The sequence below is a fragment of the Camelus dromedarius genome, chromosome 20, assembly GCF_036321535.1.
Source record: "Camelus dromedarius isolate mCamDro1 chromosome 20, mCamDro1.pat, whole genome shotgun sequence".
Classification (NCBI taxonomy): Eukaryota; Metazoa; Chordata; class Mammalia; order Artiodactyla; family Camelidae; genus Camelus; species Camelus dromedarius.
Window position 1 is genome coordinate 20,983,973 of NC_087455.1, and position 18,841 is coordinate 21,002,813.

The window sequence follows — 18,841 nt, forward strand, 5'->3', positions numbered from 1 at the left end:
TTCTGCATAGCATCATAATACCTATTGTTACTTTTTGTGTGATTTATTATAAAGTTTTTCTATAGTAAGCGATGCAGGAAAAATGGATGTGGGGCATGAGGAGGGCCATGTCCCAGGTCTCAGCTGAGATCCTGGGACATGTCCCGCCAACTGTGGGTCTTTGGCTTTGCACAGGAAAGAATTCAAGAGCGAGGCACATTTGAGTAAAGGTAGATTTATTGGAGAGATATATAATGCATAGAGTGTAAGGCAAGAGAAAGGCAAGGAAAGAGGTCTGGGAGTTGGGTGCTTAGATTAAAGTAAAAATAGATATACACTCCATAGACAGAGTGCAGGCTGCCTCTGAAGAGGATGGAGTAGAAAAAGGGTGGCCAGGCTCAGTGTTGCCAGTTTTTCTGGGCTTGGTAGCTTCACATGCCTATGGATGGGGACATTCCATCTACCCTGGGGAAGGGGCTGGGATTCCCAGGAATTAGGCCACCACCCACATTTTGGCCTTTTGCAGTTAGCCTTGGGACTGTCATGGCATCTGCAGGCATGTTATTTATCATGCTTATATGTTACAATGAGCATATAATGAAGCTCAAGTTCTACTAGAAGTCAAACCTCCTGCCATCTTAATCCTCAAGGCCAACTGGGAGTTGAATCTTCCACCATTTTGGTGTTAATTACTGTCATTCCTTGAATGGCTGTGCCCTGTCCCCTTCCATCCTGTCTCATAAGTATGCATTATTTTTGTAAGCAGATCATATATATATAACCAAGTAATATCAAACTGATATATTTAACATGGCTAAACTATTTATGAATGCTTATTCCTTGCATTATTTGATTTGATCCTCACAGGACCTCTGTCTGGTATATAACATAAATGTTATCACTCCATTTAATCAGTGTGTTTATTGAGCACTTACTGTGTTCTAAACTCTGGGCTGAACTGTAATAATGGACAATATAGAAATGGTTCATGTTCTTATGGAATTTATAAATAAAAGAAATTGTCCCACAGAAGGGTTAAAATACTTATCTGAGGTCAGAGTGGTAGTGTTACCAAACTCAGGATTGGTTGCTCCTTCGAAAGCCAATAATCGAAAGACAAGTGTTAGTTGGAAAGAAAATGTTGCTTTATTCAGGAGGCCAACAACCTGGGGAGAAGGGACACTTGTGTCCAAAAATCAGTTTGGGAAATTCTGCTCCACCATATGTTGACTGAAATAAATGCGCAGCCTAAAAGTTGAGAGTTATGTTTTACTTGGCGGGAGGACTTGAGCCTGGATGACAGCCTCTCAGATCGCTCTGAGGTAGGGTAGGAGCTAGGATATATAGGAGCTTTACAACAAAGACCAGGTAGTTGAAACAATAAAAGATTACTTGTTATCTAAAGAAAACCAGGCATCTCAAGTTAGAATGGGCTTTTCTATGTATGGGAGGAAGCAAACGTTTGGGCTCATTGAATTCATTCCTTTGACAAGCATCTGGCTATCTAGGGCCAGTATCTTGTCCTTTATTATTGTAGCCCCTCAGTGTGCACCATTGTGAGTGGCTGCAGAGGCTGGGCTGCAGGGTTGTCTTCACTGGGGGGTGGCAGTGGCAGCTGATGACTTGATGGCTTCAGCATTCTTTGTTTACTGATGTGGTTTGCAGTATTTTTCATTCACATATGGAAGTTTTTAAAGGGAAAATCATTTGGGGAGGGGTCAGAGTCTTCCTTATCTTCCACTGTGTATAGATTTCTTCTGATTGGTTGATGGTGAGGTAACAGGGCAGTGTTCTAGCAATCTTTGTGCTCAACCTAAAGTTATCATCTTCCACATGAGTTGGGGCATTAGTTCCTGTAGAAGAACTCAGAGGTATTGTTTGTATATTTTCCTTGAGGAGAAATATGTGACCCTGCCATATGCTGCGCTATTGTTTCTTGACTGATCCTCTTTTGTTTCTGCATTCCCTCCCTTTTCTGATTAACAACTGTTTGAATCTGCCCTTTGGAACTCAGGGAAGGTCAAGGATGAATGAAGCCTATTTCCTACAAAGAAGAAGCAGGGTCTTGGAAGGGATCTGTATGCGGGAGGGCCCCACAGGGTCCTGCCCGGTTTCAGCAAGACCTGAGCTAGATTTCAGGTCTTCTTTAAATCGCTTTACTGTAAGTTTTAGGAGAACTGTTAAACAAGTAAGTAGAATAGGCAATGATTTTATATATATGAGTAGTGAGCTTAAATTGTGGATGTCATTAGTGCCAGGAAGATGTGAGGCTTTCTGCAATGGTATTAAGAAAAGATTCCTAACTAACATATATAAAATAGATAAGCAACAAATTCATACTGTAAAGCACAGGGAACTATATTCAATATCTTATAGTAACTTATGGTGAAAAAGAATATGAAAACAAATACATGTATGTTCAAGTATGACTGAAGCATTGTGCTATACACCAGAAATTGACACAACATTGTAAATTGATTATCCTTCAATAAAAAACGTATGTATACATACACACACACACACACACACACATACACATACACAAACACAAAGAAAAGATTCCTGAGCATGGGAGCAACTTTAACTGACTAATAGGAAATTAGTTTACCATTGGTATAAGACCTTCTTTTCTCTATTGAGTAAACTTCTCAGATGATTCCATTGTCTTTAGTATTCTTTTGTTCTCTATTTCAGCTTAGCTTTGATTCTGTTGCCATAGTTATATTTTAAAAATATAGTCCTGGTCATGCCTTTTAACTTTTGTGGAAGCTTTCAATGTGCCCCAGTCATTGTAAGCTAAAATTTAATCAACAATGTTTATAGTCTGGTCCCAGTATTTCTCTCTTTGCATCTATTTTTTCTATGTGTATGTTCTAAATTCTGTTTAGTCTGCTTATCTTGCCCAACCAAGTCTTATCTATTCATGCTTTCTGGTTTTGCCGAAGTTCCCTCTTGGGAATGCCTTTTATCCCATCTTCACCATCTTTACCCAGCTTTTATGCATAATTTAAGTGCCTGTTCAAATACATTTTTTCTCTGGGTTTTCCAGATAAAATTGTTTTTTCCTCTCTTTTTCTTTGTTTCCATGATCCATTGCATATGCCCCTACTGTCACCTAATATCATAACTAAATATTCAATAGAGTATTCTCTACTAGAGAGTCTACAGAATGGAGAACAGTTTTGGAAAGGCATAATGCTATGTTGGGCACACAGAAATTCAACAACTGAATAATAAATGGAGAAAATATTAATAATTTGTAGAAGTAAAGAAATAAGAAATACATGTGTTGGAGTTAAGAGAATGGCTGTTTTCTCACTTCTTCTTTCTGTGTTCTGAACCACTTAGAATGTAGTAATAGAAGTCATGTTACCCCAAAACTGGGTTCTCCTCTTAGTGGATATCAAGCCAAAAGATCAGGAGAAAGAAGGATTTATTACTTGCAGCAAGTAAGGAGAACACTGGGAATCTTTTCTAAAGCAGTGTCTCCCAGAAGAAAAAAGTTGGGGAATTTTTAAGCTAAGGGCACATGCATATTCATGAAGGGGCTTAAGTAGAGGAGAATTCAGCATAGAATTGGGGCAAAGATTGACAGAGTCCAAGCTTTAGTTGACTGAAGTTATGAGGGTCAGAAAATGTCAATATCATCCCTTAGATTCCAGTTGATCTAGTGGTTGAGCACTTCAGGCTAATTTTTACTATTGAAACAGAACTGGGAGTCTTTCTAACTGATATATTACCTTTGCTGTTGTACTTCCATTGCCTGATAACAGTCCTTTGTTTCTGCAATCTTTTATTCCCTTAAGGTCATTAATTACTGGGACCTGTTCAAGGACAAGCATCCTGGCAAGGCTTAGACCACAAAATGACTTAGGCCAAAAATGTTTTCTCTTATGTCAAGAAAGCCATGCCTGATTCTCTGTCTCCAGGGACCTCCCTACCCTATCTGCTTATAGTCACATATGGATCAAAATATTAGCTTTATTATACTAAAGCTGGAGAGGAAGCTACAGTGAGTCCAGGAATTAGATTTGGCCTTAACAATTTTAGCTCCTCACAAACATACCTGCTTATCCACAAAGTGAACAGATGGAAAAATGGAAGGGCTCCCCTTTAGGGCCAGAGCCTCCCCACTGAGTTTACTTTGTAGGAAAAAAAAAATACAGAAAAAGTTTACAGACAAATAGCTTAAGGGAAAAAGCGACAAAAGCTATCCTGCAGGCCAACAATTAGATGTTTCCTATGGAGTGAGAAAGGGACTCAAATTTCTTCCTCAAAATTACAAGAGGATGAGATTTTCTAATAAATGGACTGAAAGGATTAGAAAGACAAGTTTTTTTCATAGTCTAAGTTTCCTCTCAGTATGAATTTTATTACAGTGAACAGCTTAGTAGGTATGCTAGTACTAATTGGAAACAATGAGATTTACAGTGTTTATAACCTGTATTTCCTTGAACATCTGTCCGAGAACCACCACACCAGAGTGGTGTATCTAATATAGTATAAGAACCTACAGTGATATATCATTATTACCTTAAGTCCATAGTTTACATTACAGTTCACTCTTGGTGTTATACATTATTTGGGTTTTGACAAATGTATAATGACATATGTCCATCATTATATTATCATACAGAGTAGTTCACTGACCTAAAAAACTTCTTTTCCCCATCTATTTATCAGTCCCCTGCCATTGTTTTCTTTTTCTTTCTTTATTCACATATTTTTGAGTATATACTTTGTGTATAGCAACATACTTTACAAACAATTGGAACAAAAATAATAGATCTCATAGTTTTGGAAATATATTATATTGTTAAAATTATATTTAGTTAAATATAGTAAAGAATTTTAAATATTTTAACATGTACCTTTATGCATTATTATAGTATTATTAACTTTTGACTGTGATAACTCAAGTGCATATGGTAGTATCTTTTGCTGTTTCATCATATTAAACACTCTCATGTGCAGTTATGGATAAGTTTAAAATAATGTACTATCTTGGTGTATCTTTTTTTCAAAGACAGTTTGTACTTGATCCAATGAAATTTCATATTTTTTCATATTTAGGAAAATTAACAGGCATTCTATTCTACCATTTTAAGATTTTTTTATGTTGTTTTTCTAGACTCAGAAGGTGAAACAGTATATACATTCAAGTTAATTGGAATAATGAGATTTGTATGCAGATAGAGCCAACAGATTTGCTAATTTAATAACTTAAGAACCTCTATATATTCATTTATAAATATGTTTACCCTTATTCATAAACATAATTAAACATTTAAAAAATATCTCACTATAAATAGATCTCTTGGATTTAGGGCTATACAGGGCTTTTATCCACCTATAACCTAGTGTACCTTATTTTTAATAAGTGATGTCCACTTTATAGTTCTTTTATCATTTTCCATTTGATATATAAGTTCTGGGTATGGAGTTTTGTGTGAAGATGAAAAATTAAACACTTTGATTATTACTCTCTCCTGAAACCCATCTAAAACATAAAAAGATTTTTAAGCGACAAAAAGTCACAAGAATATAGATAATGGAAGAGGACTGAAACAAAACAAAATTTGAGAGTTAGTAATTAGATAAACCAGTGGTGACAGACTTAGAAGTCACTAGAAGGTTGAATCTTAAGTCACTAGTGGGAAAAACCAAGAAGTAATCCAGTTTATATGCCAGAATGTCCAGAAGATCTCATGAATTGGTGGCATCAGAAACCTTTGAAAGAGACAGTGAAGGTCATGCTTAAAACAGGAAGATTATTTGAAAATTCAATTAAGAAGCACTGAGAGAACCAAAAATATGCAACTAGGCAACTTCTCTTTCCCTATCCCAAGTGAATATTGAAAATTTATTTTCTGGAGAGGGTAGAAGAGTCTTTGGATGGTGAGTTTCAAATACAATTGGAAAGAAAGGCACAGTACAAAAGTCTGGTAGATTAATGTGTCAGTTCAACATTTTGACACGCCCTTCTTCACACACACACACACGCACACACACACACCATTCACCTCTTAAATCACAGAAAGCTGTCAGCTAGTTCAATAGCTGACAATCTCCGAGTAAATGATTAAGGACTCTTTTATGCAGAATGTAAGGAATCCAATAGAAGATATTTAAAGATAGTGTCATAATGGATCTCTCAACAAAACAATCAAGAGAAATTCCCTATAGTTAAGTCTCTGTAGGTATCAAGTACCACTAGCATCCATTCAGCTTTTTACTTAACTACCTATGAATATTAGCAGAGAAACAGAAATAACCTAACTTCTGAAGAAGTTCTCTAGCATAGAATCTAAGGTTAAACCAAATAGAATATGAAAGTTTTGAAGAAATAGGGTCTATATGAGCAGAAGAAAATTTTAAATTTAAATTAACAAAAATATGAATGTTCCCTAAAAGACATAAAACATGAACATGATGTTATTGAAAAAGAACAAAAAATACTCTTAGAAAATAAAAAAAAAGTCAATAAAAGGGTTTAAAGACAAATTTGAGGAAAACTTCCAGAAAGGAAGGGGAGAAGACAGATACAGGGAATAGAAAGAAGAGATTAAGTATTAATAGTAGCAGTAGTAATTAGAGGAGCAGTCCAGAAGGACCAGTCATTCTTAAAAATCTCATGGATAAAATGAAGGGGAGAAAATCATCCATAATTTTTTTTTTCTAAAGCAGAGGACAGGAGGTTCCATATTAAAATGACCCAAGAAATATCCAGAATAACTAATCAAAATAATTTCTTCCTTGTCAAATAACAACAAAAATCCTATAAACTCTTAAGAATCTATGTATATATATTTTTAGCACAGGAAATATGGAAAAATAAGGTCAAATTCAAAGTATTAACATTCAGAATATCTTTGGTCTTCAAAACATCAGGATTGTCACAGAGCCTTGCCCTCCAAATCTAATATAAATAGTTTCCTTACTAGAATTCTTTACCTATCCAAACTATCATGGAGTTTGAGGCACAGTATGAGGCATTTATGTAAGAAAGAGAGAATCCAAATAAGAAAATAGTTTAATGAAATATATAGAATAATTCCTGGTAATATAAACATAAAATAGGTATCAACTTGTTCATATAGAGATTAGAATATTCTAATTCTGAAAATTTAACTTCAGTTAGCTGAAATTGAATGCTTGATATATCTGAATATATTGGAAAGAGACTCAGACAATTGTCAAAGAGTTGAAGTTGTGTTTTTATTCAACATGAAATAAAAAAGAATCAAAATTATTAACTTCATAGAAATTAGAAACTTATGCAGATAACAAAAGTTTATGTATAATGCATAGCTTTACTAAGAATGCTAAGAATAGCATTTACAATAGTTATCATGTTTACACTGAATGTTTCAACCAAAATTTTATGGAAAGAGTATGTTAGGAGAGGGATAGTTTGGGGTACTGAAAGAGAATAAATATTTCTTTTCTATTGTGAGAGGGTAATTCATATGCCTTAAAAAAACAAAAATCAGGCAATAGTTATGTAAAATAGACAGGTAGATATCAAATGAATTATTTGAAAATAGACTTATAATGGCTTCAAAGTCAAAGTCATACACCATTTGACCTTGTTTTATATCTCTGACCTCATTTTTTCCCAGTCTCCCTCTCAGTCAGTCCACTGGACTAAAGTGGACTTTTAGTACTCCAGGAATACTTGAGACATTCTGTGCTTCAAGGTCTTTGTATTTGCAGTTTACTTTCCTGGAATGTATCCCCCCAAAATATTCTTATGGCTAGTTCCTTTGCCTCCTTTAGTGAGATCTTAACTCAAATGTCACCATCTCAGTGAGAACTTCCCGACCTAACATATAATGAAATTCTGTCTGTCCCATGAAACTTCTTATTTCCCTTCTTTACTTTGTATTTTTCTTTAACATTTATTATCTAATATTACCTAATAATATCTAAATATTATCTTATTTGTGATCTGTATCCCCTCTCGACTACTGCTCACAAGTTTAGGTCACAAGCTCCCTGAGGGAAGGGAGGTATATATTGTTCGCTGCTGTATCCCCAGTGCCTCAGCCAATGTATGGCATATAATAGGTGCTTAATAAGCAAGTGACCATTAGAAAATATTAATGAATGAATAAATGGAAAAAGAATTTATAGCCTACATTTAAAAGTCACTTCTAAATGTACCTAATGGCAAAATAAAAGAATGAACAAAGTGCCATTTTTTAAAAGCTAAAATAAAGATTATGTTTTTAGTACATGTGAATTCCTTATGTTTTAATCAAATATCCCACATATATTGTATAAGAAAAAATTATTGGGGAAAAGAAGTTAAATATAATTATTGATGTTCTCCTGTGTGAGTTCATGTGACTTGCTTTAATATTTCAAAAAGTTTGGGAAGAAGAGTTCTGAGATTTGAGCTATTTTCCCATCTGACATTTTTTGTGAGACTCCATTTCATTAATAGTTTCATTATGCAGAAGTAAGTTATTGTCATTCAGAAACAGTTTGGAGATATATGCCTTTATAGAGTTTGCATGCATAAATAAGCATATTATTAATAATCAATGGCAATTAGCACACAATGCACTTCCTCTTAAATTTAATTATATGCTTGATTAAGAGTGTTTGGGTACTTAATTAAAATAAGGTCCAATGATACTTAATTCTCACTTATATTCATATTATAATTCTAATAACTCCAGTCCTCACTCAATCCATGCATAGCTCCTATTAATTTGAATCAGAAGTATGCATGCTCACTGAATAAAGCCTGAAATGCAATTGGATAGGTCACATTAGGAAAAATTGTCTGCAGTCTAACAGTATGGAATGAAGAGTCTAGCGCAGACAATTGAACAGAGATAATTGTCGTAATTGGTTTCAATTAGTTTTTCATAGCTCTGGTGAAGCAATTTCTATTGTATACCTTGAGCTATAACTAGTAACAAAACTAGTTAGCACGATTAATAGATATCAATGCTTAAAAAGGTAAAACACATTCTAAATGTTAAGATCTCAGTGCAGATAAATGAATTGAATAACAATGTAAATGCATTGTTGGGAAACCTTTGCCTTTGGTAAGTGTTATGTGCTTTGAATGGAATTAAATCAGACATGTTCAGTGAACTCAAGCATCATAAGTACATATTTTCTGAGGAAAATGTGTTCATGTAAAAACAGCCCTCTTTTCAGTAAGAAACAAATGACCATTAAATCAATGTGGTGATATCAAGAAACTCACAACATAGTTAAAATCATAGTGAGTTCCTATTAATTTGCTTTAGTAACCCAAATAAATTTTGGTAATGCCCGTGGTACTAAAGAAGAAACTGGTGTTAAAAGCCTCATTGGCCTAGTAAGTGACAAAGATAGGATTCAAAGAGAGGTTTATTTGATTTCATTACTGCAGCTTTTTCACTATATTTCCTTTTCTAATGATAAAGTCAACTACAGGAATGCAAATCAACTGCAACAAGCTTCTTATTTGTTTTGTTTTCTTCCACCCTTTCAGAGCTATTCCTGTTATAGGGGAAAGGTTGAGCATTACTCTGGAGGAGTAAAATAGTCAGGATTCATTGTACTTCTTTTCATCCAGGAAACTATCAAGGCCCCAGTTGCCTCTTCCCCACCAATCCCACCCCCAACAAAGATTATTGTCTTTTACTTTTCATCAATATGAGTTTCAAAATTTTTTTCCTCAAAGAAGTTGAAATCCCAAACAGATTTGAAATAATTTGGATTTCTCACAGTTTCCTAACTTTCCAGTTCTTCTTTGAATTAAACTAATTCTTTAACCATCAAAAAAATTGAGAGCCCAGTATGTCTGAATTGAAGAGTTTGCAGTTTTAATTATGTACACAAAAAACATACCTGTTTTGATTATGGTCACAAGTATTTGAATGGACAGCATTTACATATTAAGAGATAGATTACAATGTAGAATTTAAAAAGAAAAAGAAAATAAAAAATGGCAGAATTAAATGTTTTAAGACATTTGAGTAAGTGATAATGTATATAATAGAAAATAAAAACTTTTGGTTCCAAAGCAAAGGTGATCACCATGGGCAAGAGTGTTTGGAAAAGCTTTATGAAGAAAGTAGAAATTGGCTTAAATCTCAAAGTATAGAAACATTTGGATAGACAGAGAAAAAATAGGAGATATTTATAATGGTGTAAAGTAAACCTTTGAAGCAAGAATACATATGACATATTGAGACAGTGACTTTGACTGAAATAGAACATGTGACTAGACAAGCATAGGGAGATTTAGAAGAAGTATAAATGAGTATGGTTGTGGAAGATCTTGATCATCAAGTGGGAGATTGGATTTTTTCTGTAAGCAGATTTGGAAGGCTTGTATAAGGGTGTTTTGAAAGGATTAACCTATAAGACTTAAATAAGGTAAAGAGGAGATTCCTAAATATTGGGCAGTATGATCAGATAAACCTATCAATCTCCATTTCACTCTTTTTCTATATGAAAATGTTAAAGAAGCAAGCAAAACCATATATATAGATGGCATAAAATACCAATCATTTATTTAGTTCATGATTCTGCTGGCTGGCAACTTTGGCTGCAGCTTTTCAGCTCTGTTAGACTAGGCTGAGCTCATTTGTGGGTCTGTGGTCAGCTGTCAGGTCAGCTAGAGACTTGCTGGGCAAAACTACATGTCTAAAACTCTCTTACACTAGATGTGAATTAAATTCTACCAACTATATGTGCCTGTGTGAGACTAAAACATGAAGTTTAGGCATGGGCCTACAGATTCTGGCTATTGATTTCATTATCAAAGTTGCAATTTTACTACAGCCACTTTCCAGCATTTTCCAGCTTCCTGTGGATAAAATACAGTGGTCATATTTGTTGCCTCTTGCTACCACTTCTTGATCCTTGAGTTGTAATTGCAAGTGACTCTTTTCCAGTCTCTTACTGTTCAGAGGTTGGTGGAGAGGTGGCAATGATTCCAGGTAAACTTACTTCCGGTGGTGACACCAACATAGTGTTGCTGAGAGTCCAAACTCGTTCTGCTCACCACACACAGGCCAATAAATCGGGAGATGAGGTGTTGGGGCAAGGAATAGTGACTTTATTCAGAATGCTGGCAGATCGAGAGGATGGCAAACTAATGTCTTGGAGAACCATCCTGCTCTAGTCAAAATACAGGCCCTTTTTATACAAAAAAACAAGGGAGGGGGTGTGGTTGATTGTTGCAATCTTCTTGCTGCAGGCAGTCTTCGTTCTTGCGGTCATCCCCTTGGGCCAGGTCATGGTGTCCCTGTAAATCTCCCACAAAACAAAGGTTATTCTCTACTACAGTAGTAGTCTCCTTATTGGGCTAGATCTGTATTAAGACATCCACCCTACAATTTCTTCCTAGAAACTATATTAAGTCCCTTTTGCTTAAAAATGTTTTTTTTATTTCTGGCATTGATGAAATATTTGTGCTAGAAGTAGTGGATTAAAATGAAAGCCTAAAATGTCTGTTACTATTTTGTGGTCAGGAGTGATAGTGAGGAAACCTATTATGAATTGGAAGGCTGGTGCCTTTTCTAAATTATGGCAGCTGTGGTGAAGTAACTTTTATGATAATCTTGAAGACAGACTACTAGAACTTTAGCTCAAAAAGCTCAAAAGGATTAGGTTTAAAAAAAAAAAACAACAAAAAACTGTCAAGGTGTGTGACCTGTTCCTGGCTGGCTTTGACAAGAGTTTACAACAAAGATGAGAGCTCAGCCACATATTGGCCAATTTTCAAGGAGAGATCAAAGAAAACAGAGTCTGAAGAAAATAGAGTGTAAAATTCTGGTGATTTATAGGTGGGAAAAGCCAACTGCTTCTGTACAGCAAGGGATAAGAAGGCTTATCAGAGTCTCCTATTAAATTTCTTAGTCAAAAGATAAAGGGCAGCCCTAGAGCAACAATCAGCTAAAGAATGTTTCATTTTTGCACAAGCTTATTGCTTCTGATCAATGCAAGGTAGTCTCAATTAAAAAGAGAATGAGAGAGATGGTTAAAACAGGTTGGGAGTGGGTGGAGCATGTTCACTGGCACATGAAAATAACTGGAAGCAAGTAAACTGATTCTTAATAAGTTTTTAGAGGGAGTTTTAGCCAAATAAACCCTAGAAGTCATCTGCAAAACTCTTTGGTTGTTCAATCCTTAAGGCAATTTTCAAGCACCAAATCTGCATTAGCAGATGTAGGATATAAGAGTTGTGTACCCCAAGGACAGTCTACTCTCCCACACCTACTTCAAATTTTGCCACAGAGAATTTGGACAAGGAAGAACTGTTCAACAGGAAATGCCAGGGGGCAAAAGAAGACACAGGACAAAGGAGCACCCTCTCAAGAACAGAAACAGGGTCTTCCAATGGGATATATTTATTTCCAATGACTATGGAATATTCCCCTTTCTTCCTTTATTCACATGGGGATATTTATTTTGACTGTCCATTTTCTGCTCTAATAGGTCACTAAATCCATGAGGCACTACAATAGGTCACTAAGTCCATGAGGCACTAGAGTTGGCCTTAGTGGAAAAACAAAACAAAACAAACAAAAACTGGCTGTGCATCTCTCAGAAACCTAGAATTTGCTTGTCAAACATACATCAAACAATATATCACACAATGTGCTTAGTTTCTGATACACAAAGATGTGAATTAGAGCCCCTGTTTCAAGATGCTCATAATCTAGTAAGGAAACAAATGTAAAGAATAAATTTTATTCTATTATGTATACTGAAATAAAAGTCCATGAGGACATGGTAAAGTGAATGATTCAAAATATTCACAAAATGTTTCCTCAAACTGAAGCCTTCAAATGAATTCTCAAATACATCTACATCCTATGTGAATGAAATGGTTCAGTATCTGTAATAAAAGAACATTTTGTACCACTAAAGTTGAAAAATGTATTAGTTAAGTGCTTTCAAGTTTCAGGATGAGAGATACTAGGTGTTTTATCTTGATGTTACGCTTTCTTAAATTATTTTTAATCATCTGGGAAATAAAACCCTGAGATTAATTTTCTGTAAGAAGCACAAACAACTTGATTTTACTTCCCTTAGTAGATATAATTTTACAGTGTTTTAAAGCATTGTTAATTGATCTCAGCAGGATCATGCTTCATCTATTTGACTGAATAATTATGCAATTCTGTAGTCATGGTATCTGTTATTCTTTCATTTGATTTTCATTGAAATTTTCAAGGCCATGCTTTCTTTGAAATTTTGCTAAATATCTTGCCTTTCACAATTATTCATGTGCTCCTAACAAATTGGAAGTATTTTTTAGAGTCAGGTTTGTTTTAATATGTTTATTAGTATAAATCATTCTTCTTTTTCTAAATCGAATAGTAGAGTTTTACTGAATTTTTCCAGGGAAAACATGACTCAGTTCTCTTATAATCCTTTATGTATACTCTCAGGATTCAAATTGTATTTTAAACTTTTTTTCCTTTAACTTACTGGGATTTTGTTAGGCTGCAATGCATCAAAGATACCTTTTTGTAATCACTGTGCCTGGCATGGTGCTTGATATATGACACCAAGCAATAGATGAAAGAATGAAAGAGTCAGTGACAATTTGTGGATTTGCTTATACAGATCTTCTACCAAGAGTTGAGATTACACCTTGAACAATTAACATTTAACAATATTGACTGAAGAAAAAATACACAGCCGTAAATTGAGATTATGTTTTATTCAGGAGTCATACTGAGGACTTAAGCCTGGGACAGCCTTTCAGATAGCTCTGAGGGACTGTTCCAAAGAGGTAAGGAAGGATCCAGGATTTATAGGAGTTCTTGAGGAAAACAAAAACACAAACAGGTCGTGGGGACATCAAAAGATTACTGTTAATTAAAGAAAAAGGAGACATCTCAAATGAATGATTTTAGCACTTTTCTATGGATTAGGAAGATGCAGGAGCCTGGACTTATTGAAATCATTCCTTTGATACGCACTTCAGCTACCTAGGGTCCGTATCCTGTTTTCTTTGTCCTGAATTCCCTCAGGCTGCACAGTTCAGGGCAGCTGCAATGGCAGATGTCTTGTAGGCTGCAATATCCTCTGTTTACTGATATGACAGGCAACATTTTTCAGCCAAAGTGAAGACAGGACCCTACCTTTAGTAGATCATAACTTAATCACACCTAATTTAGATGTCTCAAATGAAAAATTGATTATAATAATAATAAAGTTGCAATATGTTGAACAATAATGTTTGCCCTGTAGTGAGTGCTGGCTCAGCATATAAGTGACTTGTATATATTGTTTTATGTAATCATATCAACAGCCCTGTAAAGTTGATATTCTCATATCCAAATAGTATGCATATATTATTTTGGCTACTTATCTTTTAAGAATTAATTTTGGTGATCCTATTTAATATAGTTACTCATATTAAGTTGAATTAGTATTAAATTAGTAAACACACAGTACGTATCATACATATAATGAAAATCTCTGCTCAGTTATTTATTTAGGATAGATTCCAATTATTTATTCTCATTTTTTTCCCTTCTGAAGAGCTTATAAAGACACTAATCTCTCTCTCTCAAAAAAAGAAATTAATGACAGAATAGTTTCCCTTTTTATTCATGACCTATGCATAGTATATGTATTTACTACATGAACCTATGAACCTATTTTTGGTCAACCCTTTTGGAATTTTTTTTTTTTCTAATTTAGTTTCTACCCTACCACATCCATTAAACCTGTCTTCATTGTATTTTCAAGTCTAATAAGTATTATAGTACTTTGAATCATACATTTTAAAATTTTGACTATTCTTGCTAATCTCCTTTTTTCCCCCTAGCTAAGTCTTTATCCTGTTTCTAAACCTTACTTCATCAGAAAATTTGTTCAAGACTTCCTCTTAATTAGGACTAATTAAGTTTTCTCAATTATATACTTTCATGTTAGCCTATATGTTTCCTTTATCCCTCTTAGTACTTTATAATTAGTATTCTGTAGTCATTTATTTCCCTGGTCACCATCAAGTTATAAACTTTATGAAGACAAGGCTATGTCTGTTATTTGCAAAACTATATCCTCAAAATATTGCCCATGATAGCTACTAATAAACACTGGTAGAATGAATATCTGCTTTTCATGGGCAACAATATGCAATTGTGAAATGATCTAAGACTTTTATGTTAGAGACATATAGCCTTGAACCACAAGTCTGATATTTATTATTTGGGTGGCCTTGGGAAGGTTACTTAATCTGAGTCTCAGTTGCCCTTTTTGTACAATGTGGGAAATCATATATGGTGTTGGGTATTTTGTGAGATGTAAGGTGGGAAAATGAATGCTTAAAACAGAGTATGGCTCAGAACTGATTTTAACAACTAAGGCTATTACCTTTCTCAAACTGTAAACTAGTAGAAAGCAAGTAAAGTGGTGTTACCTTAACTGGTACACGTCACAGAGCAATGTTAATGGTAACCCTCAAGGACTTCTGATGAATAAATTAATTGTGTTACTTATAAAGTAATTTATTCTTATGTTTTCTTTTAACTAATATAGACAAATGTCACTGAACTCTAACCTCTATAACAATTGGATTTTTGTTCATCTTGGATCTCTTAAAGTAATTTTTGCTGTATAACAATCCTTTACACTTTATGTTGCCAAATCACTTTTATGTTATTTATTGATAACTTCAATATCTTTGAGAAGGCAAATAAGAAAACATCTTTCCAGGAAAAAAAAAACAAATAAATTTTAATTTTACTCAATCCATTTGGTGTGGATACAGCAGTGAAATTACATAAAGAATCTCTGACATTTTCAGAGACATATTTTGTGTGTAAAGTCTTCAGACTCATTTTCCAGTACTGATACTTTCAATTCACTAAACTGCTCACCCTAAGTATTTTAGTTTTGTCTTACAAACATGATCTTGTGGCATAATTCCAAGAGTAAATTCAAATAAAGCTGCAGTACATAGGGAGTTTCTTTATTAGTCTTTGCATTAAAAAATTTGATCAATGCTCAATCAACAGCATGATGAAAATAATTTTGTATTACTCTCCCCTAACATACTCCAGTCCCATTTTAATCTTTGCACTATGGAATGCTGTATTTTTAATTTAATTATCTAAACCTTTTGATTGATGTATTAATGTAATCTCTTGGTGAAGAAAGATAGCTGAATCTGTTTGGCAATTCTGTTTTTAGATTTAATCATCTGCTTTAGAAGCATATTGAAGTGACAAGCACAGTGTGGCTATCTTGCATATACATTTGATAAATTGCGTGAGCATTCTTCATTTTATTGCTTAAATCTGTATTTTCTTTAAGAATGATTTTATAATAAACAAAATCACTACTTATTGAAATACCTTGTATATTAGCAATTAGTTTATAATTTGTATCACTGAACATGACCTACCATGTGTATCTTCATTTTCCCCTGAAATTCGAACTCTTGACAGCTGGTAGAAATAGTGTTTAAAAATTAGTCTATCTTAGCTAGTTCCAAAACTCTTATAGAAATTAAAAAGCTAATTTAATTAAAAATTTAAATATGCAGCACTATTTATTTTAAAAAATCAAGACTAAAAGATGAATGTTCAATCAGAACATAGCATTTTTTGATGCTATATCAAATAGGGTTATATAATTCTTCTAGTTAATAACATGTTTTTCTTGGCTCTGATCTTAAAATGGACATAGGCAGCTTAGAGAGAAGTCCAGAATTAAAGGTTTGGGAGAGGATGAAGAATAGAATTCATGAACAATGGCTATAGAATTGGGATATATTAAACCTGAATGTGAAACACTTAGCAACTGTCTTCATGGGTTATTCAGTATACAGAGGATGATGGGTAGTTGTTATTTATGTAGGTCAAAGAACAGGGCAAATGAAACAGGAATTTCCTGAGCGTGAGAAACAGACATATTTTGGAATTATCTCCTTTGAGTTTTATTTTGAAGCAGCCTGATTTCTTACCTATCTTCTGGTTTAGAAATAAGTCAGCCACAAGGCAAGGGATAGATTAGGTAATCTATTAAAATTCCAACCAGTGTTGTTATCCATACACTGATTCACTTCATAAATTTTCCATTTTTGCTTTAGATTCTTTTTTTCTGGGCTATGTTCATTTGTTCATTTAAATGAAAGTTAAATCTGAGTATAACAACTATTTAGAGCTTTTCTTCTTTCTTTCCTTTTATTCCTATACTTAACTGTCTGCTGTGAAATAATTTGGAAACTGCTTTTCCCCCTAGGTATATAATTTCATGATAATTGAAGTCCTGACCTTAATTATTTCTTATGGGGTGAGAGGGAAAGGAGTGGATTGATTCTAAGGCCACAAGTGGTAGTTTCATTAAAAGTATTTTCTTTTTGATTACTATATTCAAGAAATTGAATTCTTATTCATTTTATCTAAACTTACTAATCTCACCATCTCTTGCCTCAAACATCTCATCTATTAATCAAATGAATTTTCCAAAAAATTAACTATTTCAAAATAAACTGTTCATTTCAAAAGTATTTTGTAAAGAACTGCTCAAAGTTTACAGACAATAAATATGTTTTAATATTGCTGAAAATGAACCTGTGGAATATACCTTGGAGAAATAGTAAAGTGAAATATTAGAGCTCATTAACCTTGATTACTGTTATTTCATATATTTTACAAATATTGGTTTATAATACATCATTCATGCTAAGGAAGCTTAAGGAATGGCCTATTATTTAGAGAAATCATTGACACTTAATTAATATTAGTTAAGTTCTTTACTTTCCTAAGTTTGAGGATCTAAAATAATTGTTTCAAGGTAAAACTAAATACTTTATTTCTAATGCATGTAGTGCAAGTTCTAGGAATCCTCAATACAATTTTCATTGATCAGACTGACCTCATTTGAACTTCATCATTGATTTTTTTCCTTTTAGTGTCATTGAAAAATTAAACAAAAAAAGAGTTCACTTAAACACTCTTGAAAGTACTTGAAGCATATTATGGGTAAGAATATAAAATTTCAGCTTTGTATATTGCACTAAGTATCAGTAAATGATCACTGCTTTTGGACAGTTGCATCTACATTTTACAAAGCATTTAAAAATTTGATATTTTTACTTAATATTGTCCTTGATATTTTAAGTATTAGAATAGTTTATAATTATTTGTTTTAAAATAAAATGATATCACATGGAACTTAAATAGGATGAATATCAAGGCAAAATGGAAACATACTTTATTTTTGCATTGTAATTATTTTTTAGCTTTTATTTTGCAGTAATTTCAGACTTTTAGGTAAATTGTGAAAACAGTACAGAGTTCCTATATACATACTCTTATCCAGCTTCCCTTAATATTAACTGCTATGTAACCATAGCATAACTGTCAAAACTAGGAAATTAACATTTTTATAATACTATTAGCTGAACTGTAGACTTTACTCAAAGTGGAATACCTTTTAGCCCATTCATATTCATTCTTTACTGTATTTCTATTGATTATTATTTGTAGTATAAAAGTAATATAATGTAAAGGTAATATAATAGAAAATTTAGAAAATAATGTAAGAAAATATAATTTTCCCCTAAATTCATTAAGTTCTGTAGCTTCTGCTATTTCTATATATTTTCTATTTTTCTCACTTACAGTGAAATTGTATTTTTCTTTGAAATGAATATTACTTTAAAAATCTCTTATATTTATATATTACATACTTTTAAGCAGTAAATAATAAAATAACAAGGCAACAGGTGAAATATTCCAATATATTAGTCATTTTCCAGTTATTCTGCATACTGATCTAATTAAAACTTTACAACCATATGTACTTATTGTTATAATTCTCATTATATTTTCAAGGTTACACAAGTATTAGAGCCTGAATTCTAGCCCAAGCATTC

At 33.4% G+C, this 18,841-nt stretch overlaps 1 protein-coding gene across 1 annotated transcript in view; it reads left to right on the plus strand.

The window, feature by feature from the left end:
• Positions 1–18,841, plus strand: part of CSMD3 (CUB and Sushi multiple domains 3) — a 1,010,791-nt gene that overhangs the window by 220,537 nt on the left and 771,413 nt on the right. The gene's annotated exons all lie outside the window — the stretch shown is intronic.